Consider the following 27,718-nt stretch of genomic DNA (forward strand, 5'->3'; position numbering starts at 1 on the left):
CAAACCACACCCCGTTTTTTCTGGATGAAATGGCAGCTCTTGAATCTCTTCAGGTTGCTCTTCTTCCCAAATACGGCAATTTTACTTGTTTACATACATATTGAGCCAGAAATGGTTCTCATCGCTGAACAAAATTTGCCTCGAAAACGTCGGATCTTCTTGGAACTTTTTAAAAGTCCATTAAGCGAAACGATGTCGCTTGGAAAGGTCAAGCAGCTTCAGTTCTTGCACAAACTATATTTTGTACGCTTTCATTTTAAGATCTCAACTTAAAATGCCCGTTGTAGTTCCATACGTCAGTCCGAGTTGTTGTGAACGGCGGCGAATCGACTCGCCACGCTCTTTGTCGAATATTATACAATAATTAATGCTGGGTCTCAAGATGGGTGATAGTGTTGCGAATAGTACGCTCAAGTAGGGTGATTATGTTGACCATAAGTTGAGCGAAACACGCGAACACATTCTTTACTGAACGTGAATTTTCGCAATAAAGTTGAACGATTCCATGATGAAATGCGAAACAACGAATAGCAGGTAGTTAGCCTTAACCTTCAAATGGGGGAACAACACAATTGTTGCAAAAATTTTGCTTGAGGACGAGTTCCCGTACATTGCCTCCGGGAAAGCCAGCCATCAAGTATTGATATACTACGTTTAGATGTGGTTTAAAGAGCACTGAAGACGTTGAATGCTATGGAAAGATCTACAAAATAATTTCGGATTACAATAAATTGAAATTAAATGAAATAGCAGGCACTTTAAATATATGAAATGAACGTGTATCATTCACGAATTATTGGGCATGAAAAAGCTCTCTGTGCAAACTGGTGCCCCGCGAGCTCACATTTGACCAAAAACAATGACAAGTTGATGATTCGGAGCATTTGTTTAGAGATATTTGAGCATAATAAACCCGAGTTTTTGTCACATATCGAACAATGGATGAAACATGGCGCACACGATGAACCCACTCCAAATTCAAAAGTGCAACAGTCGACAATAATATATGTGTTGCATGGAACAATTTTTTGAAGTTATACTTCTTATACGAGTTCGGAAATGGTTGCGATAGATTCAGGTTGCGCAACCTTGCTCAATATGAATCTACGCAACCTTGTCTGCGAAGATGTTCGAGCAGAAAGCGAAGCGGTGACAATCGGCGATCGTTTGTTCGTTTCTTTCGGCACAGCTCGGCTTTTCTACCAACAACACAATGTTGCCATGCTTATGCTGTTGTTGTTTTTGTAGAACAATGTTTCAATTTTTGGTTGGTGACATATTCAATTAAAAATAAATTCTGTTGGGATTCGAACCTACGTACCTACGTGCTCGTCGTCACTTCTGATGCGCTTACCACCTAGACCACCATTAACACTTGAATTGTGTAGTCCTAATTATGGTTTGGTTATGCACGATAGAAATATACAATGCTGTTGCGCATATGTATGTTTGTATGCTTGTTTATTATTGAAGTTATACTGCTTTTTCTTTCCTTTGTCTTTCATTTCTGCGAATTCTCAACTATTTTATGTGCCCTTGTGCGTTGGACGTTGAAAAGTTAAGACTATACTTTTCAGGATCATTCATTTCTTCAAAGAAATTAATGGCCTTTAGCATATTTGCATTATTTCGTTGTCATTTCCATATTCGTAGCCATAGAAGTTCTATGGCATAAGTAAAGTAATGGCCGCCGATTGTGACCCCTTTCCGCTGTAGCAGCTTCGCCTACAAACATGCGTAAATACATAAGCATGTATGTATGTATACGTATGATCTTGAATAAATCGACGCAATTTTTGCGAGAAGCAAAAACTAGTTGTGCAATTTATGATTTTTGGCTTTTGCCGTCGTCGCGAAAAGACGACTTGAAGTACTCGAGACAGCACAATTTATCGTGAATACTGACAAGAAAGAAGATGCGGGAAAAGGAGAAATTGGAAATGATAGCTGGCAGTCAAGCGAAGAAGAGGAAAACAGCTGCGGAATATCAGAGAGCGCGTAAAAAAATATTCAACGCTTGTTCCTATAAATTAAATGACTCTGCGGGAGCATCTATAACTACTGAACTAATCAACGGTCGTTTCAACATCAATTTTATGAATTACAAATAGGAGATGATTACAATTGCAACAATTAGAAGAGACAGAACTACTTTTCTAGTCATTCCTTCTTTAAATTCTTCATTTATGTGCATAATAAATTTATAAAATTTTTATTGAAATTCATTTTCTATTCATATAAAATTAAATAATTTTAGTGAATATCACTAAGAAAAATGAGGTAGGGACTCCACGCACCTTTTTTTGTTGACTAACTTAAAGAGGAAGGACCATTAACCAGGAAAGAAAGAGAAGTGCTTCACTGTTAGTTTCGATCGTTGGTTCTAATCCTGAAGTGGCATCAAAATTTAAAAACTAAGAAATTTCACACATACATATTCGTCAGTACATATCCGTGTTTCCATATGTCTCCATCAGTCCATTAAATTCTAGATTGACTACAATGGAAGATCTTTTGTACTCATTGTTGGTTTCTTCAGGCCCACTAATCACATCGAAATCCACCAAATCATCAAAATATGCAAACAGGAATAATAGGTTGGACAAAGAGGCGAAACAGTTACTTTCAGCTGAAAATTATCTTGCACGCTTAGTGTCAAAAGGCAATGAAAATTATGGCATAATTGCTATGATTTGGATCTAAATCAAAGTGGCTGATTACTGATCTCAAACCTCAAGTAAATGATCGCTGGAAAGAAATCAGCCAGACTTGGGTTTATATTGAAGCAAAAGCCCAATCTATTTCAAAAACAAGAAAAACGTTAACTTCGGCTGCACCGAAGCTAATATACCCTTCACAGATTACATTGGTGCCTTAGAAAATAATTTATACCAAATTTCGTAAATATATCTTGTCAAATGTGAAAGTTTTCCATACAAGAACTTGATTCCGATCGTTCAGTTTGTATGGTAGCTATATGCTATAGTTAACCGATCTGAACAATTTCTTCGGAGATTACATTGTTGCATTAGAAAATAATCTATACCAAATTTGGTGAAGATACATTATCAAATGTGAAAGTTTTCCATACAAGAACTTGATTCCGATCGTTCAGTTTATATGGCAGCCTTATGTTATAGTGGTCCGATATCGGCCGTTCCGACAAATGAGTAGCTTCTTGAAGAGAAAATGACGTTTGCAAAATTTCAAAAGGATATCTTAAAAACTGAGGGACTAGTTCGTATATATACAGACAGACGGACGGATAGACGGACAGACGGACAGACAGACAGACGGACATGGCTAAATCGACTCAGCTCAACATACTGATTATTTATATATGTATATACTTTATAGGGTCTCCGACGCTTCCTTCTGGGTGTTACAAACTTAGTGACAAACTTAATATACCCTGTTCAGGGTATAAAAATAGTAGCAGAAAGATAGAAGAAGAAAGATTTTAGTTGGCGTAAGGGCCTAGATAAAAGTGTAACACGATCTTCTCAGTCAGTTATAACTTAATATATAATACAAAGTTGCAGGCAAATTATACCCGAGAGTTATTGTGTCTTCTCCAATTCCACCACAATATATATATTAAATTGAGTAACAGTTAATTTAAAAATGATAACGGTTATTTTTAATGTTGCAAGATATCAATATTAATATACATGTGGAAGGATATATATCCATCAAAGTGAATATTAGCAATAAATGTCGAACGATGGCGAGCAAAGTCCGCAAATGGTGATAAACGAAAGAATAATGTTGAAAATAAACGCGAAATGAAGAAGGGAGATCAAGCAAAAGTCCTTTAATTAACGCAGCGGCAGGCGGAGAAATAAAAAAGCAATTTTGTGGAGGCAAAAGCAGAGAACAGCAACAAAGCGAAGCGATTATTTTGCGTTAATTGAGGCAACTGAGCGTGTATTGGTGTGAATGGTGAGTGTGTATGTTTGTGTGAGTTTGAGGGTAGGAAAGGAGCCGGTGTCGGCGCTGCAAATGACTGGACGGTAAAGCTGTGTGTTGGCCGAAGAGCAGACAGACGGATAGCCTTGTCGGTGATGGCATTGCCTCGGTCTGCGTCTATGAGGCGTTAGACCCCTTAATGCCGCTATTGATAGTTCCGTAGTTAGCGGCGGGCAAGCAGATTGTTATTGTTATTATATCAATTTTGTTGTTGCTATTTTTGTAGTTGTTGTTGCGCGCACTGTTGCTTCCAGCTGACGTTGAATTACTAAGTTCCCCAAAAGCAAACGACGACGATGACAGCAGTTATAGCTACAACAATATGAATAGCAACAACAACAATAAATGATAGTAGCATTAACGGCAACAAAGATGATGATGATGACGATGGCGAATAAAGTAAGGCCTACACTAAAACACTAAAAACCCATTAACAGACTGACACAGTGGCATAGTTGATAATGGCAACGGCAACAGGAACACCAGCAACAGGAGCAATAACAACAACAACAGCAGCAGCAAAGTGCGCAACAGTGAAAGCGCTAGCTGAAGGTTGGAAAGGATTACAGAGTGAGGATTGGTGGGTGTAGTCAATAAGAGCAGCAAAGTACGTTGTTGCCGACACACACAAACATACATAGTATATATGTATGTATATACAGACAAGCACACACACATATATACGTGCATTTAAATGTAATGGCGCTAACACTGAGCACAGGCAGTCGACAGACAGGCGCCAATTCATTCCAGACAATTTGGGACACCAGCGCTTGGAAGCCACTCCACACAGACAGCCAAAGCTGGCACGCCGGTGGAGGAGTGTGGCTGTTGCTGCTATGAATGACGGCTGTGTGGCATGAAACAAAGCTTGCACATGGTAGGATGAATGAAGAGAAATATGAATGGATATACTTTACTCTTATCTTTATATACAAAATATTTTTCTATATAATATTCAAATGCATACACATGTCTTTGACGTATGGGTGTGTATGTGCGTGTGTGTTTGCAATATTGGCCTGTAAATAACCGTCAAAAATTGTGTGAGTGTGTTTGTGTTTGAAGGCGTATAAACGTGTCAGTAGGTCTTTAGGCAGACATGTGTACGCCTTACAGACTGAAGCTATACACATATTAGGGTGTTCCTAAGCAACTCAAAATTGTTTAATATTTTTCCGTTGTAAAATGATAGCAAACATACTTACTGTAAGTGTTTGAAAATTTTGTCGAAAAAAATATTTTATAAAAATTTAAGGAAAAACAAGTAATGAAGGATTAACTTCGATTGTAACCGAACATTTTATACTCTCGCAACTTGTAAGGAGCAAAGACTAATAAATTTCTTCATGTGCTAGTAAAACTTTATATTAAGTTCCTTGGTTTTCATAAGGTATCTCATACACAATCACCAATCATTTGGAGTAAAGTCACCTGGAAGCTCGAAAATCTTTATTTAGGTATATGGGGGCTCACGAAAGTATTAAACCGATTCTACTCATTTTTAATACACAGAAATACTACTTTCAGGAAAATATTCTCTCTGAATTTGAATTGTATATCGCATACTTTGACCGATACTTTCGACCAAAAGTTATCTATAGATAATGGGGGTCCCATAACCGGGTCCTAGGGCTTTAAAAGTTTTTAATTAATGCTGATTTGAGGGCGTGCCAGTGTCCGATTACACCCATCTACGAAATCGCAATTCGATTTGTACTAAAGAACCCACATACCAAGTTTCATCAAGATATCTCAATTTTTACTCAAGTTATAGCTTGCACGGACGGGCGGAAGGACAAACGGAGAAACAGACAGTCACTCGAATTTCATGAGGTGTTATAATGATTAATTTTTGGTGCTACATACAACTGTTATGTGAAAAAAACTATTATACTCTGCAGCAACATGTTGCAAGTGTTCAACACTTTAAGGAATACCCTAATATTTTTGGATTTTTTTTAATATTTTACAAACCTTCTCCTTTATTTGACTAAATATTATACTAAAAATAAGAAAATTAAGGAACACCCTAATAATTTATTTAAAAAATTTAGGAAAGACTCATGAATCCCTGCCTCCTAACAGGTGAAATCTAAAACAATTATAAATTTTAGATGAAAAAAGTTTTATTAAAAACACCAGCTTCCCAAATTTAAGGACCACCTTAATAAATGCTATTTTTTTCTTACTTGACATTAATTATATAAATATTTGATGAAAAATTTTTACAACGAACAAAGAGAAACAACAATTAAGAAATTTTATTTTGAGCAGCCAATCAAAAATTTTAGCCTCAGCACAGTGCTACGTCTTGGCATGCTGCTTACAAAATTTGCTTATTAGAATGTTCTTTTAATTTTTTAAGTTTTGTATTTGAATGACTATAGCCTCGTTATATTGAGGCCTAGCTTACGGAGGTGTGATGTTAAACTCTTTTCTGGCTTTGAAGGACCACCCCAATATTCACAAATTTGGTAAAATATTTCATTGCTGAAAGTTTATGCATAAATGAGTGCATATGGTGTCTAATGGTCTTGTTATTTACCGTTGTTAACCGCCAAAACGCATATACACATATACATATATAACACACGGATACATACATACAAACATACATACATATGTGTGCCCTCAAGCGTTTGCATTTCTCCACTTTTCGACGTGGTGTTGTTATTGCCGGCTAATTGAATCAGATTTCAAGCGCCAGCAACCAGCAGTACATGTGACTGACGTGCAGCAACAAATGCGTTGCAACAATAAGAAAAACTACACCGTTAACTCAAAATACACGCACACACATGTACATACATGTACACACATAAACAAATGTAAAAATTCACCAAAATCTAAAATGGCAGTGACGTTGGTATGGGTGTGCGCTTGCTTTTCAATGCGCCACGCCAGATTTTAGTCCATGCAACAAAAAGCATCAATAATAAAAGCACTCAGCAACAACACTTACAAGCTTTTAGTAATGGCAGATGTGCAATGTGGCCGAAAAATCGCACTAAAGCGTGAACGTTTGTGTTTTTGCTACAAAAAATTAGAAAAAAAATTAGAAAAAAAATTTAAAAAATAAAAAAAAAATAAAAAAAAAATAGCTGGGAAAATCGGTGGAAAAGTAATGTTAGAGGTGTAAAAATGACGGGCTTAAACAAATGAAAAAAATCAAAAATATGGTCTGGGGTAATTCTTAAGGCAAAAGACAGCTTTGCATTCTTTCTTGGCTTGGTAAGAAGATGAATGGGTGCTGAGGCGTACAAGTAACATAATAATTGCTGGGAGACAAAAAGTAAAGTGCTGAACACAATGGGCGCGAAAGACTTCAAACGACATCTGTCAAATAATGGTTTGTCAAAAAAGTCTTGCGGTATTTTTATTGAATTTTTTTTTTTCTTGAAATTGAAATGAATTTTTGATGACTCATGCCCAGCTCTTGACCGATGCTACGGCTGCTACCATGCCGGTCTCTTTCGACCAATTCAGCGATTTTATCGCAATTTTCGACGGCAGGCCTTCCGGAGCGTGGCGCATCTTCGACCACCTCTACACCAGAACGAAAACGTTGAAACCATCGTTGTGCGGTGGAAATGAAAGCTGTGTCGGGTCCATAAACTGCACAAATTTTATTGGCGGCTTGAGTTGCATTTTTGCCTTTATCGTAGTAGTACTGTAAAATATGCCGTATTTTCTCTTTATTTTGCTCCATGTTTGCGACGCTATAACTCAAGAACGACTTAAAAGAAACGACAATCAATCAAACACGTGTTAGCGCGTGAAATGAGATTTTCAAAAACGTATAGCATGACCCGATGCGACGAATAAAACTAGAACCACGCGCTTTCAGCGCCAACTAGCGAAAATACCGCAAGACTTTTTTGACAACCTATTATTAAAATCCACAAGTTCTCAGGGACACAGTTATTGAGGCAGCTGCACAACTACATACAGCTTTTTTATTACATACCATCTATAAAAATTCTATAAAGCCTTACTTAAATAGACGAATATCTCGAGAAGTATTAATGATAGCGATTTTGACCTCGGACTTTTTGTAGCAAATAAAATTCCCTGCAAGTAAATTTTTTCTATAGCTCTTGTCATTTACGAGATATACACAAAAAAATGCGAATTTCATGGAAAAAAACGTTTAGAGCCCCGTACTACATACGTGACGGGACTGAAAAAAAATAAATGGTTCAAAAAAAAAAAAACACCCGAATATATATATATATTGGAGTGTGCCCAAAAGCTTTACTTTTTTCGTTCGATGCTCTGAAAAATAAATGAAATAGACACCTCTAAGAATAAAAGTGGTTGGCGGATGGATCCAAGTGTAGAAGTTCACACTAGTGAGGAAAGTTCTCTGAGCGCCATTCATTTGTGAGTGGACAGAAAGATTTCCTTTACATTTGGCTCAAGCAGCTCACGACCTCAGGTCTTAGACCAAGTATCCTCTAGGTAGCCAATGCACATCCGTTTAAAGGCGAATTAAAGTGAGAAGATGAGTTATCCCTCCTCTGGGTTGTGCGCAGGATCTGGGATACGCCACGTAAAAAACACACCAAATAAAAAGATCAAAACAAACTCGGATCACCCAAAGGTGATCTAGTAACTGATGGCCAGAGCATACTGAAATTACGGATGGAAAATATCTCCAGCCTGCTGAAAGCATAACACCAGGAAATAGCGAATCAGATGTCGAACAAAGCGGTGGGAGGCGGATGGAATGCCGTCCGAGTTATTCAAATACGTCGGCGAAGAACTGATAAGGAGCATGCATCAGCTTTTTTGTAAAATACGGTTAGACGAAAGCATGCCCAATCCACAAAAACGGAGTCCCTACAATCTGCGCCAACTACCGTTGTATAAGTATCCTAAACATCGCCTGTAAGGTTCTAACGAGCGTATTGTGTGAATGATTAAAGCCCACCGTCAACAAACTGATTGGCCCTTAGCAGTGTGGCTTGAAACCTGGTAAATCAAGATGTGACCACATATTCACTATGCGACAAATCTTGGAAAAGACCCGTGATAAGAGAATCGACACACATCTTCGTCGATTTCAAAGCTGCTTTCGACAGCACGAAAAGGAGCTGCCTTTATGCCGCGATGTCTGAATTTGGTATCCCCGCAAAACTAATACGGCTATGTAAACTGACGTTGAGCAACACCAAAAGCTCCGTCAGGATCGGGAAGGACCTCTCCGAGCCGTTCGATGCCAAACGAGGTTGCAGACAAGGTGACTCTCTATCGTGCGACTTCTTCAATCTACTCGTGAAGAAAATAATTAGAGTTGCAGAACCTAATCGAGCAGGTTCAATCTTTTATAAGAGTGTACAGCTGCTGGCGTATTCCGATGTTATTGATATCATTGGCCTCAACACCCGCGCCGTTAGTTCAGCTTTCTCCAGACTGCACAAGGAAGCAAAGCAAATAGGTCTGTCAGTGAACGAGGTCAAGACGAAACATCTCCTGTCATCAAACACAAAGTCGTCGCATTCGCGACTTGGCTCACATGTCACTGTTGACAGTCATAACTTTGAAGCCGTATATATTTTCGTCTACCAACAACAATGTCAGCCTCGAAATCCAACTCAGAATAATTCTTGCCAACAGGTGCTTTCTTCCCCGCCGGGGGAAGCAGAGAAAAAAGAATACCACCTCTCTGGAGAACGTCCTGTCTATACTTGGAAACTTCAATTGGCGTCCAACAGCGAAAAGGAAGAACGTCTGTGGCGCTGTTGTAAATTCGCTATAACCGCGTAAGCGGTGTCTATGGTAGAAGAAGAAGAAAAAGAAGGTCTCTCCGAGTATGAGCTCTTAATTGTGACGGGAAGGTCCAGAGTCTTAAAGTTGTCTGTTTTTTTATCAGTCAATCTCGCTTCCGACTACTTGAAAAAATATAATTTTTAATGGATTTTGTAGGAAATTGAAATTTAAATTAAGAAGCCTTCCTACTTTTTGTTCACAGTACTATATATGAATACATACATACATACTATATACGGTCTCTGATGTTTCCAAACTTAATGTACCCTGTTGAGAGTTTAAAAATTGCTTGCTTATTTATTTCCATTCATTCCTGTTCATAATTCCAATGTCCTTTCTTCATAGCCAACTTATTATTATTATTAACCAGCTTATCGCCATCCACTTTATTTATTTACTTCATCGTCGCACAGCAAAGTATTTCGCAAATGAGCACTCCTTTGAGTGTCGCCTTCATAAACAAGAGCACAAGAAGGAGGAGGAAGAGAAAAGTAAAAAATAAAGAAGAATGAAAAATAATAATAAAATAAACTCCATTCACAGGGCCACAACTCACTCAATAATGCATTATTGAAACTTTCATAGATAATAGCCTACTTTTATGAGCTCATCTATTTGGCGACACAAAGCAGCTTGACAGCTATGAACTCGGCGGCGCACACACACGCAGCCACAGCCGCACTTAAGCAGTTAGCTGCCAGCCAAAATAGTCTGGATGCATGTGTGTGTGTGTGTGTTGCGCCCTACTTTATGCCGCTTGATTGTTTGTGTGAGCATTTGCCTTGCACATAATGGGCGCTTAAATGGCGCTACACACACACACACACACACATAGACGACAACAACTAAACAAAGTCATGCAACGGCACTGCGAACGTGGAGTGTGGAGAAGAGGGTGCTGATCGGCGCCGCAAATGGCGTTCGCGTGCACATTACAACAAAATAGCAACAACAACAGAAGCAGCTGGCGAAAAATTGCGAAAAACAGCAAATGCAGTAGCAATAAGAACAACAACAATAACTGCGTTAACAAGGGCCGCAACATTGCATGCTTGCATCGTCATCATCGTCGCTTTAATGTGCTTGTTTGCAAGCGTGTTACAGTGTGGGCTGCGCACACAGTCACACCAATACACTAACACACATACGTACATATGTATGTACTTACATACATACATAAATGCAAGGGCGTGCGACGCGCATGAAAACGAAAATGAAAATGAAAAAGCGCGCATATAAACACACATTCATTAACAGATGGCAACTACATGAAAGTTCGTCTGTGTTGCTCACACATATGTATACGTACATAAAGGTGCTTTTGTATGAGTGCTGGAGCGCGCACACACTCCCCACATGCGCTGTGACTGCTGGCGAAAATGTATGTGGCGTAAAATTTATTTTTTACTTTATAATTTCGTAATATGTTTTAAGTGTAAAATGTTGCAGGAAAATGACAAACAAAAGCAGCAACAACAACAGCGACAAAGGGAAAACAATATCGTTCAACGTAAAAATTGAAATGAAATAGTTAACAGGCGGTAACAATGTGAGCGCAAAGCAAGAACAGTGAAACATTTAAGGAAATCAGCAATAGCAACACGAGCGACAACGACTGGAAAAACTGTTAATTAAGATATTTTTTTATAAAAGGGAAAGAAAATTAAAACAAAAACAATTTAATGAAATAAAAACAAAAATGTTGTGTACCGAATTTCGGTACATATACTTTAATTCGGTACACCTCCTTTAAGCGAAATGAAATAATCCTGGACATCTATTTTAAAAAATGTACTCAAAAATACTAAAAGTGAATAAAAACCTATTTGTACCGAATTTCGGTAACTTTACATTTTGTTGCAGATCAATTAAATTTTAAAATTGTACTGAATTTTGATAAATTTATATTTGGTTGCTGACCGATTAGATTGCAGCATTATACCGAAATTCGATAAATTTCCATTTTTTTGCAAAACGATAATTTTTTTATTACCAGCGGTGTTACTATTATTAAAAATCAAGTAAGCAAATATATTTGATCAAATATTACTGAATTGTACTAAATTTCGGTACAAATATAAGCATGCTATTTGAATAATGTACATACATACATACATTAGCTGACTATTATTAATTATCATTATAAATAATAAATATAATACCAAATTTCGGTACATATTCTATACACCTTGTATCCTGTCTTTAAAACTTAGATAAACTAGAAATGAGAAATACATATGTATGTCTTTTACTTAATATTGCTTCACATCGATTCCAAATTTATGTTATAAGACTCTGACAGCGCACCAATGGTAAAACTTGCCATGTCCTTCTAATTTCATCACAAAGAACATCCATATTTGAGATATTTTTGGTGTATATGGCTCTTTTAACATCAGCCAGAGATGTTTTATAGGGTTTAAGGGACGATTCCCACTCCAAAACATTGATAGAATTTTCATTAAAAGACATTTGTGCCAACTTAGATGTATGCTTTGAATTGTTATCTTCCTTTTAACAGGCAAATTTTCCTCAGCCCATGGCAACCTGACAATTTTTAGGATGTCGACGCATTTCTCCTTATTTAAAATTCCATTAATCTTATGAAGTGGACCAACACCATTCCAGATAAAACATCCCCACACCCTGATTGATCCTCCACCATACTGAACTATGCGTGGAACATAGCGACGATCAAATGATTGAATTATTGGTCGGCGAATACATATACCTTCGACCATCAGGACCAAAGCGTCGTTTCTACGAATTTTAGTCAGAAGTGGATTCCTGCGTGCTTCACTGCCACCGGGAAATTTTTTTCTTGAATAGTTGGCCATTATATTCATCTTAAATTTCACGTAGAATGTCAGTGGAACTCTATTTTTAGGTCTCTTCGAGAGATAGTTCTAATTCTGCGGTATATTTCTGTTGAAGATTTTTTTTTGCGTGCAATATTGAAAATAGTTTTAAAATTCTGTATATGCTTAAGGACATTCAAAACAATTTTTTGAGCATTTGACCTTATTCGAAATTTATTTGCACATTCCAGACAGACGAAGGTCAAAAATGTAGCTGCGAAGGGAAGGTGTACAGCTGCAGCGAGAAAAAATTAAAAGAACTTTAAGTTCACAACTAAAAAACAGAGTGAATTTAGTAGTAAATAATTTAACACGAACAATGCAAGACTTTTAGGAATATAAATAACGGTATATCAAAATTTTTTATCATTATACTTATCAGCCACCTACAAAAAAGTTAGCGTTTCTAATTAGCTGTCAACTGCTGTATGTATATACATACATATGTATATTAAAACTAGTAAGAAAGGGCTAAGTCCGGTTATAACAACACCGACAGCGTCTAGAATAAAACATTTTTTTTGTTTTTATTTTATGAAAATATACTTAATCATTAAACACATTTTTAATAAGATAAAAACAAAAAAGTTTGTACCGTATTTCGGTACAACAATTTTAACCGATATGTGGCTGCGTATATTGTAAAATCTATACAAAAACAACAACATTTTAGTGAAATGAAAACAAAATTATTGTGGAACGAATTTCGGTACATGTACCAAATTTCGATACAGCTGTTTTAAGCGATATGCAATAATCCTAGACTGTATTGTAAAATACAGCCAAAAATACTACATATTATATTTGTACCGAATTTCGGTAACTTTACATTTTGTAGCAGATCAACTAAATTGTCAAAATTGTATTGAGTTTCGCTAAGTTTACATTTTGTTGCAGATCAATTAAATTAAAGCATTGTACCGAAATTCGATAAATTTCCATTCTGTTGCAGTTCGATTAATTTTTTTATTATCATAGGTTTTAAAATTATTATAAACCAAGTAAAAAATATATTTGATCAAAAATACTGATTTGTACTAAATTTCGGTACAAATAATTGTTGAGAAGCTTTTCGAGATTCCAGCTTTTAAGACCACCACGAGAACTCGGTATAAGAATTTTGAGAGCCGCATGGAAATCGATCTCTTGATGATAGCAAAAACTGTTTATCCAACCATAACAACCATTTGTTACAGCCTGTGGAAAAAAATATACATACATATGTATGTATCTAAAATAACTGTAAGAATTCGAAAACTGTACAATGACCTTGAATAAAGTTCGTGCAAATTATTTCAAGTTTAATTGCATTGCAGGATTTACCGTAAAGCGCACATGCTCGCATTAGAGGCAATAAAAACTGCAACATGCCGCAACAGAGTAAAAAACCAAACAAAATTCTCGACAAAAAAGGACAAAATCAACAGCAACAACAAAAGCTTAGTTGGTAACGTCACAGCTTGACGGCGTCAAGCGCTACAAAATAACATTTGCATCCGACCAATTCAACCGACGAATTGCGACCGACCAAGTTACACAGCCGGCGGCGAGCCGCAGCCGCGCAACACACGCACAACCACACACACACACATAGCCAGCCAGCCATCCATCCTTTGAGGCTGCACATTTGCACGCCAGCGCTGAGGCAACAGTCCTTCGTCGCGCCGTGCGTTCAATTGTCGGTCGGCTTGCCGCATTGTATTGTTGTTGTTATTGCATTTTTGGCGCATTTTATGCATATCTATAGTACATTGTTGTGCCGCCTCGACCGTTGCACGCCACTCGCCAATTTTGCGCGATTTTTGATGCTGTCGCTCGTTGTTGTTGCTTGCAATTTCGTTTTATTTTCGCTTTTTGTTGTTTGTGTTTGTGTGCTGAGTGTTTTTTGTGCTGTTTGCTGCTGCCGTGGGCATTTCGCTTTTCATATGAAATACAAAATACTCGCGCTATCGCAAACACCAAGTGTTTATTGTTGTTGCACTTGTTGTTGTTGTTACTATTTGTTACCGCATTGTGTGCATTGTAGTTATTGTGGCGTGGCAGCCACTTTACACAGCGCCGACAGCGTATAAATGCCGACGCCGCCGCCGCTTACAAGCGCACACACACACACTTACATACATATATGTATGCCTTTACAGGCGCTGCAGCATAAAAAGCAGCTAATAGCAATGCAATTCATACACGCGCGTATTGTTGTTGTTGTTGCTGTTGCGCCACTAAATGGCTTCCTCAACGCCTCTTTTATTATATTTTTATTTCCATTGTTGACTTTAACAGCTGATTTTGTGACTGCATGTGTGTGTGTGTGTGTGTGCGCGCTTTGATATACATTTTTCTTTATTTATTTTATTTTCTTTCACTTTTCCCCAGCAATTGCCGTTGCAAAGCTTCACTACTTGTTGTTTTTGTTGTTGTTTTCATGGCATTCACATGAGTAACGGTACATTGCCGCACTTACAACTTATTAAATAATTAGCGCGCGTTTACCACATTGGCCGCTGCCGCTCTTTGCTCGCGCTAACGGTAAATACGCGCCGTTTTGCGTTGCCGCAGATGCCATAAAGGCGTGTAAAACTATAAAACACAACAACAAAATCGGCTTACAAAAAAATTGCCAAAATTTATTTGTAAGCGTGCTAAGTAAACCGGTTTGTTAGCGCTTGGCAGTTAACTTAACAACAACAACAACAATAATATGCGCGTTGAACACGTTTTCAAAGCGTACGTGTGCGCATGCGTAATTGGTTTGGCAAACAGCTCATTGAGAGATTATTGTGTCAACGACTTTCGGGAGCTTCCAAGCAGCAACTTGATGAGCCGGGGCTATGCACAGTGGGTCAAAACTGGGAAAATTTGGTTCTTTTAAATGTTGACAGTTATATGAAGCTATTCATGTAGGTAAATAAAAAAGTAATTTCGGTCTCTTCAATTATATGTTTTTCGTTATTTTTTTGGCTTTTTAAACAAAGTAGCCATATGGACAGTTATTATATAAATATATTCATATGTATGTACATATATGTATGTATTTTAAAATATAATAATTTTTGCTGCTTTAAATTACTTTTTTTATATTTGGCATTTGCTCCAAAATTTTGCAAACGAGGTTGCCACCTATTTTGAAAAATTTCAACCTATAGTTCAAAATTTATAAACAGTATAAAAATGAAAAAAAAAATTAATTTACCTATTTACAATAAATCATTATAGGCAAAATACTCGAAAAAAGTCATTTCACAGAGTTGCCATATGACAGTAAAAATTAAATAAAATTTCCAAATTATACGTATATACTGCTATATGTAGTTGTTGTTTTAAACTTCTAAATATTTTGAAATTCAAGTTTGAATTTAAATGGTGTTGCCACACTTATGCAATTAAAACTTGAAAAAAAAATATTTATTTAAGCAATAATTGCATATAGTAAAAATATGTAAGTGTTGCCAAGTACAAATTTCAATGGCGTTGCCACACTTACGCATTTTATAAGAACTGATTGAAGAGAAAAAATCTTAAAAAAATTATTGCACATAAAAAATGTAATTATCATATATTATACGGATACATATATAAATTAAATTTATTTAAAATGTTTTGATTTGAAATGTTGCCACCTGTAATAATATTACGGTAGGAAATTTTAAGTGAAACGTGATTACAAACTAAAAGCGAGCAAAAACTAGTAAATATGGTAATTAAAATCGTTAGTGAGTTTTGCTAGAAAATTATGTTTCATGGCGTTACCAGGTGACTGGAATTTTAGATATTAAAAATTTCTTAATTTTACTACTTAGAGTGGTCACAAAACATTAACAGTTTCGTTTTTTACATATGCATTTTAATGGAGTTGCCACCTGTGTGGAGTTGGTAAAAATTAAAACAGTCCATGTGGGTATATAACTGTTACAAGAGATAATAGTAAATGTAAAATTAATATAATATCAAATATTTCGCATTTAAAATAATATCCATAGAAGGACTTGATTTAGATCGTTCAATTTGTATGACAACTATATGATATAGTGGTCCGATATCGGTAGTTCCGACAAATGAGCAACTTTTTGGGAAGAAAAGACATGAACAAATTTTCAGATAGATATTTCAAAAACCGAGGAACTAGTCCCACAATTGACTCAACTCTTATTTTGACTATAGAATTAAAATAATGTAAGAGACACAATTTTAGTACAGAATTATGCAGAAGTTTTACTATACCAGAGATGTGAAAGAGTGCCTATACTTTGAAAATCTTTACTGAGACACCTTCATTGTCTTTAAATTTCACTCTCTCGAACTTCTTGTTTTGAGTACTATCTCTGTCTTCATTTCTCTCTCGCTCTCTTGCTACCTCTCACTCTCTCCAATTTTCAGTGATACCACAAGAACTTTTAACCCGATTTTTTTGCATTTACGCCACCGTTAATCTTCGTCACGCCTCTTTCGCTGAGTTTCGTTCATTCAAAAAATCGTATGGATTGCTAATTTTTCGTCTTTCATTGGCATTCCACCTCACTCAAAATCAGTCGTTTTGATAAAGCATCATAATGTATTCATGGCATGCTCTGATTATTGCTAAGAACGTGAGGTATATATGGGACATAAAAAGTTAGAGAAATGAACCGAAATGTATTGTAATGGTCTCAATCAGGCCATTGTTGTTTCCTCGGTAGATTTTTAGCGTTTCCATTTCCATTGATCCATAGCAGCACGCACAGATTTGTTCGCTGCTAGAACCAAAGATTTCTTGAGATTTTTCAAATTTGTGTGCGGTGTCCGACAGACCTTCTCCTCCAACTCTGACCACAAACTGTAGTTAGATGGTTTCAAATCAGTTCTACCAGACGGCCTGATGCTATAAAACCAGGACTTTGGCTTTTAAGCCATTTTTGGATAGTTTTTAGTTTATATGCTGGAGTAGTGTCTTGCTGGAATAGAAAATGTTCTTCATCAAAGAGAGTGTTGCTTAAGTAATCTTCATGGTAATCTTCCAAAACCGCCCGAGTTTTAACATCTTTTTAACAGAAGTGGAAAGTAAAGAGAATCTTTAAAGCAGACTCCCCACCAAACCATTACAGCAACTGGTTGGTGACCATGTTTTAAATAATAACTTTTTAACAAAGTTTTTGCGAAAGTTTGTCGTTTTGATTAATAACAGAAAATATTTTCATCTGTAAAAAGTTGACTTTCCCCACCGTAAACCATTAACTCAAGAACTGGTTGGTGACCGTAATTTGAAAGCCCGTTGCGTCTTTGAAGATGACCAATCGCCCACGGTAGACTTTCAAGTGAAGAGTTTGTCGTTTTGATTACTATAATAATATATCCATATCTCTGTTCAAAATTAATCTGGTCAATATATCCATACCAAACTTACTGTTATGGCACTCAAGTTCATGATTTCTTTCGCTCCCTTATCCAGTTTGGAGAAAGCAGAACTACCATCGTAACCGGTGATATTGATACTATTGGCCTTAACAACCTATAGAAAATTGTACCTGCTCGATTAAGATCTGCAACGCGAATTATTTTCTCCAGCAATAGATTGAAAAAGTCACACGATAGGGAGTCGCCTTGTCTGAAACCTCGTTTGGTATCGAACGGCTCGAAGAGGTCCTTCCCGATCCTGACGGAGCTTTTGGTATTCCTAAGCGTCAGTTTACACAGCCGTATTAGTTTTGCGAGGATATCGAATTCAGATATAACGGCGTAATAGCAACTGCTTTTCGAGCTGTCAAAAGCAGCGATGAACAGGTGGTGTGTGTCGATTCTCTTTTCCAAGATTTGGCGCATGTTGAAAGTTTGGCCGTTTGTAGATTTTCTAGATCTAAAGCCACATTGATAAGGTCTAATCAGTTTGTTGACGGCGGGCTTCAGTCTTTCACACAATACGCTCGATAGAACCAGAAACGATTCTCTTCCATATGACTCAAGCAACTCACAATTTCCGGTCTTAGACCAAGTATCCTCTGGGTAGCCAAAAACCATCCTTTTAAAGGCGTCCCCAAGATTGTGCGCTGAGTTGGGACCAGCCACGTAAAAACACTACCAATGAAAAAAAAAAAAACCGCCTTGGAGGAGTGACCCCCGCTTTGATAAGTACTACATACAAATTTTAAAATTCAGAGGCTTCTGAAGATATTTTCAAACAAAAAAGTTTTGGAGAGTTTACTGTGAACATCTTCTTTAAAGCTTTGCAGCATATTATGAATCATCCGAATATGCTAGAGTAGGTCGAAAGGTGATGTAATATCAAAACTTAAACAAATTTTTCTTCGTAAATAAACTTACGATTTTTCTTAACTTGAGCCAACCCTTACGTCAGACTTAATTCGGCTTCCTTTGTATTATTACCAACAACCGTTAGCTTTTTTGGTATTGTTACAGCATTGATGAACGAACCACATGACAGCTGTCAAATTGCTCATGTATTTGTCAATGCTGGCTTGACATGCCACGATTGACCTTTGTGGCTGGCTACATTCATATGTATATAATGATATTTATATGTATGTATATACAGTTAAATGGCTTACGCCCACTTTTAATTAGTGCGCCGCGAAACAATATCAATAGTCTGAGTTTATTTTTTTTTATAATTGTGCCACTTTGTCATAAAACCGACCGCAGCGCTGTGGCAAGCACATAAAAACGATCTGCAAACCGCTGAAGCCACCGCCTCCGCCTTCGCCTTCGCCACTACCGCCTCTAACAGAGTAAACAAGCAAAAAACTGCAACACTCGACACAATTGCAAATAAATATGTAAAGTGGCTGTGTGTGCGAGTGTGAAAGTACATACATAGTAAAGCGCGCTCACAATAGCTTTGCAATAACAAATATTGTAGAAATAATTACATAAAGTACGACTAATTACACCTGATTGTTCACACGTCATTAACATGGCAAACAGTGGCTTACACGACCCTTACGCGCAAGCCGCTCCGCAGAGTGTAATAAATATGTCTAACACGGAGACATACTCAGCCATATAAAGCAAGCATACGAGGGCGGCCCGAAATTTTTGCCGAATCGAAGTCGTAGTTTTGTATTGACTCTACACAAAATTCCGATTGGCACTCGATAGAAGAGACCGTAGGAACATGATGGGAATACTAAAATACCAACTGGTCACTGTCTGGTAGCGACACACGCCCGCATGATGGGGCTAACAGAACGCAAAGACTGCAGGAAATATCTAAAGTAGGACACCAGGGAAACAATGGAGCATCTCTTGTCCCGCACTGGCAAGAATACGCTGTAAGCAGCTGATGTCCCCACGGTATGATACACTGGAGGAGGCAGCGATTGTGAGGCCACAGAGTCTATCGAAATGCGCGTCATCCTAAAGGATGACTACCACTCTTGAACCTAGCAACTGAACCCCATCTGGTATCGCAAAGAACCAAAACTGGTCTGTGCGTCGCTTATTGTCCTACAAGATTAAGCTAACCTTTGTATTGACCGCTGGTGCTTGTGGACGTGCTGTTAGAGTTGGAAAAATGGAAAAAGAGCATTAGTGGTCGGTGATTTGAGTCTTTATTTTACGAGCAAAATCGTTCAATGAATTCAGAGATCACTTGATGTTGTATATCGCTACCGACCTTCGAAGGCGACCGTGAAAAATTTATTTAACGAGTTTCCAAATGATCACACAATAGTTTTTGATTAGTTTCCTCATTAGATGAGACAAGCCCAAGTGCCTCCAAAATGACTACCTCTGTGGACAACGCGACAAAAATTCCATGATCTGGTATTGGCAAACCGCCGAGGAAAGGTTCGCCGTGTGATGTTTGAAAAGCATCGCAAAAGACTACTTGCATTAAAGCCGGCATAAAATATTGGGTTTAAGAAAGTTGTCGGTGCAATGGTTGACATTTTTGTTGACTAGAGATAACAATCCGAATGATATTTTTGTGTTATTTCTTGAGCGTCGACGAGACTAAGAAATAATACTGAACTTCATCCGAAGAAGGTAAATACTGTCATGGACTGGAAAGATCATAGACATCAATCTGAGGTTCACAAGATGTGATGTACAGCGACCACCAGAAGGAGGTCAAAACGGAAGGAGGTCAAATGTTAACATAACTCTATTATCCCGAATTGTTACAAACCTAAGACCAAAAACCAATACAAGTAGTGGACTTCAGCCAGCGAATCTACTCCGAAGATGGCAAAGACTATCGACAACTGGAAATATCATACACATCAATCTGAAATTCTCAAGAATCTGACTACCTGTAGGAGGTCGAAAATGTTAGCATAACTCTATAATGCCGAATCGTTGGGCTAAATGAATGAAACCGAATTGCAGAAAAAAATTAAACTCTATGAGGAAGAAAGTTCTCTTTCACCATGAGAAGTTAGCGCTTGTCGGATCCGCCGTCGCAGCAAGAAAATTATTCGAATTAGATGATGAACTGCGGCTGCATCAACAAACGATTTGGTCCCGTGCGATGTCTTTTAGTTTCCAAACTTCACAAGGTTACGCATCGGATAGCGTTTTGAGTCGAGTTACTGTCGACCACAGTGTCGTACTTTGAAGTTCCTCAAAAAAAAACATTTTTCAGACGTGTTAAAGAACTTAAAGCATCACTGGGTTGAGTATGTCGAGCTAAAAGAATACGAAGCTTGAAAATAAATCCCCATTTTTCAAAATTTACACATTTCACTTTTGTAGCCTAAGTACTTAACAGACCGTCCTCGTATATTTATACGCTATATGTATGTCGAGTGCAGGCCATTGATGTTCCATTCCATTCGTGCCAGCACCGCTACGTCAGAAAATTTTCCAAACTTTACACAACCTCGCACATCCCAGCGGCAGAGTGACAGTGAAACTCATCGCTCAAAGATACGTATGGCCATCAATGAACAAAGATGTTACGCAATGGGCCCGAGAATGTGTCCCATGTCAACGGTCCAAAATAGGTCGCCATGTATTTGGAGAGATTCGATCATGTTCATTTGGATCTAGTCGGACCTTTACCGGACTCTCATGGATTCAAGTACTGCATGACTATGGTTGACCGATTTACGAAATGGCCAGAAGCGGTACCCATTAAAGACATAACGGCAAGCACGGTTGCCAACACGTTCTTTGGATCGCCCGCTACGGATGCCCCAAGCTTACTACCGATCGACCACAGTGCGCTCAGCTCTTGCACGGTTAGTCGGCGGCAAACGTATACGCACCATGGCCGTCAGAAACGTTCTGTTTCAAAGAACTGTCAACATGCACACATGTATTCCTGAGGATCGACGCAACTAAACGACCACTTGACCAGCCATATCCAGGCCCAAGTGATCAAAAGACTTGATGAACGTGTTTTTGCCATCGAGGTTAACGCAAGGTTATAAATGGAAGCATCGAGCGCCTAAAACCAGCTCATTTGAATGATGAAGTATTCCACAACACGCCACATAGACGTATTCTCACCGAACCAACGAATTCGCCACGTACATCAACCAGCCTTCCCATGCACCAAAGTACCTGAAATATTTACACCCGCGCTAAAATCTGATATTGAAACTCAACCTCAAAAAGTCCAGCAAGTCTTTATTTGGGGGGAGTAGTGGGCACTCAATATGCAACCCTGTTTGTCAATTATTCTGTGGGTACACAGACAAGAGGTATTAGATCTGGCAACACGGTTTTGTCAGTTATTCTGAAAGCGTCACTCTTTTGATAGACGCCATCAAGAATAGAAGTGCTTTTAAATAAATATTTTGTAACGTTTTAATAAATGTGGTGTTTCATTCGCCACATAATTGGTGTTCGGGTGCGCGCGTGTGTGTGTCTTTATTGCCTTAGCGGGCAAACTCCAAACATTCGTTCATGAACTCGCAACGCCATCGCCACTGCCAACAGCCGTGAAATGCAGAAAATATTTTACGATAAATGAAAAACGCCAATTCACAGCTGATGATATTGAAATTGAAGAATTGAAAACTCATAAAAATAATAATAATAACAGAATAAACAATAGAAATCCGCAAACACGCAGTTGTCGTCTGTTGTCGCGTAAAAACATCGGCCTTCAATGACTAACTTTAACCTCTTTGAGGAGTGAAATAATATAATGAAATAATAGTCATTGATTGGCCATCAATGTCATGGCCATTTGAACCAGCAAACGAAAATTGGTATTGATTTGATTGCTTATATTTATTAAGAAACTGGGGCTTAAAATAAGTCAAACTCATGTGCACATTTCCGGTTGACTTCCTTGTAGCTCTTTAATACCACCAATGAGATTGGAAACAGAAATCATAAAATTATTGCAAGTTGTTTTGAATTGTGAGACTATTATTGTTGTTTTGACAGTTGACAGTTCTTGGCCGTTTAAAAATAAGGCTTCGTTCGGGTTACATAGTGATCGACAATTTTTTTGTGAAACTTTCTACTTCAAATTTTAGAGTTCATTCTTCATACAGTCTAAACTCATCAGAGTCGTTAATCAAAAAAACGTTTATTTGTTTGGCTAATAAAAGCATAACCAAATAAAAACATTTTTTTATTTTCAACCGATGACACGGGGGATAATATATACTTACGAACTTCAAAAGCATAATATCTATAATTCGATGTCCAAAGATACTCGTACTTTGTAAAACAATTAAAAACGGTATCGAACTCTATCTCTCTTTTTCCATATTTCGATTATTTTTGATACTCACATATATAACTCTTACAAAATATAACATTGTTTATACAACCAAAATTTGTTTACGAATTTCGTTCCAGATATTTCAGTCTTGAAGCTGCATCACGTCCTGGAAGATCTCGCCGCTGAAATAAAGTCGTTGACCAATGCAAGTCGTCGAATAACAACACGAGAGATTGCTGAAAGATTAAATTTGTCTAACACGACCGTTCACAAGCACGTTAAACTTAACTGATTAATCAGTTTCCAAGACGTTGACTTATGTATAAATGTTACATCAATGTCAAATGCAATTCTTGCAAACCATTTTTTATTACAAAAGCATATCAACACATTATTTTTAAAACTGCTGTGTTTTATTGATATTATATTGAGAATTTGATAAACTCAGTTCCGACGTGTTCCATTTTTAACAATGTTGCCTCACACTCCCTAAAATTTTGAGAGTTATTTTTGGATTCAGCAACGGAGTTAGCGTCCATGAAATCCAAAAATGTTAATCAGCCGCATTCCTGCCTAGCATACCAGCCTGTCAAATGATTGTAAAGGGACGGAGCTGCTACCGCTCGCATCATCTCGGTTGGATGAATCGCAGAACTCCTCACTAATTTCCCAGCCGAAGCAGCTGTTTTAACTAATGGGCTCTACAGCTTACGCCTTGCCGATCCCAGTGATCCCCAAAAAAGCGATCTCAAATTCGGCAAATGATAAATCAACACAAGCGGACAAAATTATGGAGCACCTGAAGTCCTGCAACCACTCCACCGACGGGAGTAAGCTTTTGATCGAGTTGAAATTCAATTCAATCGTCATATCCTTTCGGACCCGAAGAAATGTGTGAGCTATTTTAGCCGGCAATTTACACCGCACCCCTCGGTAGACAAAGGCAATCAATGTGTTATCCGACGCATACGCAAAATGCGAAAAGACTGCGCATCACATACTTTCACCGATGAGGAGGTTCAGAGTATCATCAACAAAGCAAAATCCTCTAAATCCATTGGCCCTGATGGAATTAACATGCTGCTGCTAAAACACCTAAGCTCGACGGGAGTAATATTCCTCACCAAGGTTCTCAACCTGTCGCTTACACTCTTCAAATACCCGATATGTGGAAAGTCGAAAGACTGAATTCTAGAAATCTCGCCAACAAAGAGGAGTCTTATAATTTTCCCCACTCCAGAGGTGAAAACACTTGAGGCCAAGCTACTCCCGACCACCCCTCACCACCTGAGACTAGCAAATCACCAGCTTCCGAAAAGTGCACGTAACCACCACAGAACTTAGCGTCATAAACGCCCAAATAGTTCATACCATTAACCAAAAACCATTCTGCGAGAGGACGATCCTCGTAGCGTTGAATTTTTTAAAAGTCTTCGACACACTCCATCACACAACGCTACTTGAGGACATCGAAAAATCTACGTTTCCTCAAAAAGGGGTGGACCATGAACTACCTGAGCCGTCGACAAACATCCGTACTGTTTCGAGGTAAAAACTCTAAAGGGAGAAAAATTAAACAGAGGGTTCCGCAACAAAATCCTCAAGTTACTAGCCGGCAGCATATGGGAACCAAATAAATAAACGTTGTTGGCAACATACATGGCAATCGGCCGGCCAGTCCTTATCTACGCAGCACCAATATGGTCGCCTGGATGCAGGGAAACATAGAGATGTAAGCAACAGAATACTGCACTCCAAACCACGACAGGATGCCCCTTGATGTCTCCCATCAAGCACTTGCTTAGTGAGGGCCTCACTGGTGTACTCCCACTTAAGGAGCATAATGAACTCTTTTCCAAGCACTTTCTGCTGGGGTGCTTTTGCAAAAATCATTCCTGCAGTCACCTGCTTGTAGCGAAACCGCCTCCCAGGAGCATAAAGAGGTCCTCAACTATGTCGACGACATTCACAGTGAAGCCATTAACATCTTCACCGACTCCCTCTCAGCGAATGGCGTACTTGAACCACCACCCATTGCAGACGAATAGCTCGAGTTGCGGCGAGAAACGAGAGTGAGCCTTGCGCAGCATCGTTCTGGATACTGTAGCAGTTTAATTCCTACTTATCCAGAATCGACCCTGACATATCAAACATATGTCCAATGTGCAACGAGTTCCGCCAGACACTAACCACCTTTTTACATGCCCTGCTAACCGAACACATCTGACACAACTCTATCTATGATCCGACCACGTCGAGACAGCACATTTCCTGTGTCTACCGTTGGATCACCTTAATGGCAACTTATCTAATCCTTATCATCCTAACGGGGATTAGGTAGCCGATACAACAACAACCACAGATTGACTGACTGATAAAGGAAAATTATTTATGTGGGTTTTAAGAATCAGCATGGCTGATGAAAGATGGACCATAATGAGACTTGTAAACAATTTCGCCGAGCATGGGACAGTCAACAGAAGACCTTACCATCGAAACCCTTCAGTTCGAACGGAGGAAACAATCGCTGCTGTAGCTGCTGCCATACAAAACAATTCACGTGTTTCGACAAGAAACTTATCTGCTCAAATGGGTGTAAGCAGACAGTCATTACAGTCAATTATGCACAAAGATTTGGACTTATTCCCATATAAAATTCAAATGGCCAACAAACTGAACGCTGCAGACTTGCCGATTCGCTTGGAGTTTTGCCAGAAGATGCTTCAAATGGTGGAAGAGGATGGAAACATGTTGAACTGTCTTTTCATGTCTGACGAGGCCCATTTCGATATAAATATGGAGTGCTCCCAACCCACAGATACTCCATGAGACGGAATTGCATCCACTTCGTGTCACAGTGTGGTGTGCAGTTTCATCACGCTGCATTGTCGGGCCCTACTTCTTCGAAGAAAACGGTCACACCGTTACGGTTACTGAAGACCGTTACTTGAGCATGTTGAGAGAGTTTTTCTGTCCAGAATTACGCCGAATGAGAATTTCTTTCAACTGTGTGGTTTCAGCAAGATGGTGCAGCTCCTCACATAGCCCAACCTGTTATGACAGAATTGCGACGAAAATTTCCCAATAAGCTGATATCCAGAAACTCCACATTCCGTTGGCCACCCAGGTCGCCTGACCTTACTGCACCTGACTTTTTCTTGTGGGGCTATTGCAACAAGAAGTCTACAAAGCAAAACCAACAAATTTGAATGAACTAAGGCAATCCATTCGAGAAACAATTGCGTCTATTCCTGTCTCAACTCTCCAAGCAGTAATGAACAACTTTTTGGTAAGATGCCGCGTAAGCATCAACGAGCAGGGGGGGCATTTAAATTCCATTATATTTAAAACTAATCAAGCTATATTTAATAAAATTGAATGAGCTTTAACATGATTAAAAGGAAATGAATTCCATACACTGAAAAAAAAAATTATTTGAGTTTCTTAATGTAGCAAAATTCATCAGCCACCCTGTATTTTATATCAAAGGTATTGCACATTTTTGTGATTAACTGTAATTTATATAGCTATGTAATATAACATATATGTAAATCTTAACCAAGCTTAACTATCTTACAAACTTACATATAGTTTAATGGCTCCTTTCAACACTGAAATTAAAAAAGAAATAAGAAAATGTCAATAAAGTTTCAAAAATATTATAAAAATTATTAGGTACATATGTACTTTTTTTTAATTGTTTCAAATAAAAATTTTCAACATTTCCACATTGAGCAACACGTGCGAGCAAATTTGATAATTTATAATAAACTAACACTTAATTATTACGAAATGACGAATTGTTGCAATAAATTGTACAAGCTCCTGCCCAAGTGTTGGCTGGCTTAGTACGCAGCCGGTCTTGTTGACCATCAAACTGGTTTCGAATGGTTTCATTTGTGTAATGGCCCATGTGGCCTGACATTGATACCGTAGCAAAGAGCTTTGCAAAAGTCTTCGAATCGAGTTCAAAGTCTTAACCTAACATTTGATGCGATTGCCACAGATTCAAGGCATTCGTTCGCATCGATTTCGGTTAAGCGAAGTGATATTATTGACACCGCTCTTCGAGGTAAATGACAAGGTTGGCTAATTGCAAGGCAATTAAAGTACACAAAGAGTCGCAGAAGAAGTGAGAAATTTATGTAGAACACATTGTTATTCTCGAAGCCGTAGGTCAACGTTTATCACTTGAGACAATAAAATATTTTTATCGGTTTGCTGAGAATGCTTATTGAATTTATTTTAGGTTTATTTGGATGTTTAACACGTGTTAAGCAGCAAAGCTTTAGGGAAAATTAGACAAATAAACAATATGCATTGAGTGAGGAAGGATTGACAGCAGGCGGAAGTAAACTTTAAGCAACGGTACTTGAAGCGGTTAGTAAATGTTTTATTTCTTCACGCAATGTAAGGCATCATCACACCCGGAAGCAGACAATAGTAGCAACGAAAGTAAATCAAATATATAGAAGATTATCAGTCCTCATTTTCCCTTCGATCA

General features: G+C 38.1%; 1 protein-coding gene across 3 annotated transcripts in view; it reads right to left on the reverse strand.

The window, feature by feature from the left end:
• The window catches only part of LOC126751094 (fatty acyl-CoA reductase wat), a 144,092-nt gene that overhangs the window by 39,764 nt on the left and 76,610 nt on the right, over positions 1 to 27,718 (reverse strand). For all 3 annotated transcript variants that reach the window (XM_050461047.1, XM_050461046.1, XM_050461048.1), the window contains one exon: positions 26,800 to 26,825. The gene's annotated coding sequence lies outside the window, so the exon portion shown is untranslated. The remainder of the gene's footprint in view (positions 1 to 26,799; positions 26,826 to 27,718) is intronic.

This window comes from Bactrocera neohumeralis, chromosome 2 (genome assembly GCF_024586455.1).
Source record: "Bactrocera neohumeralis isolate Rockhampton chromosome 2, APGP_CSIRO_Bneo_wtdbg2-racon-allhic-juicebox.fasta_v2, whole genome shotgun sequence".
NCBI classification, from domain to species: Eukaryota; Metazoa; Arthropoda; class Insecta; order Diptera; family Tephritidae; genus Bactrocera; species Bactrocera neohumeralis.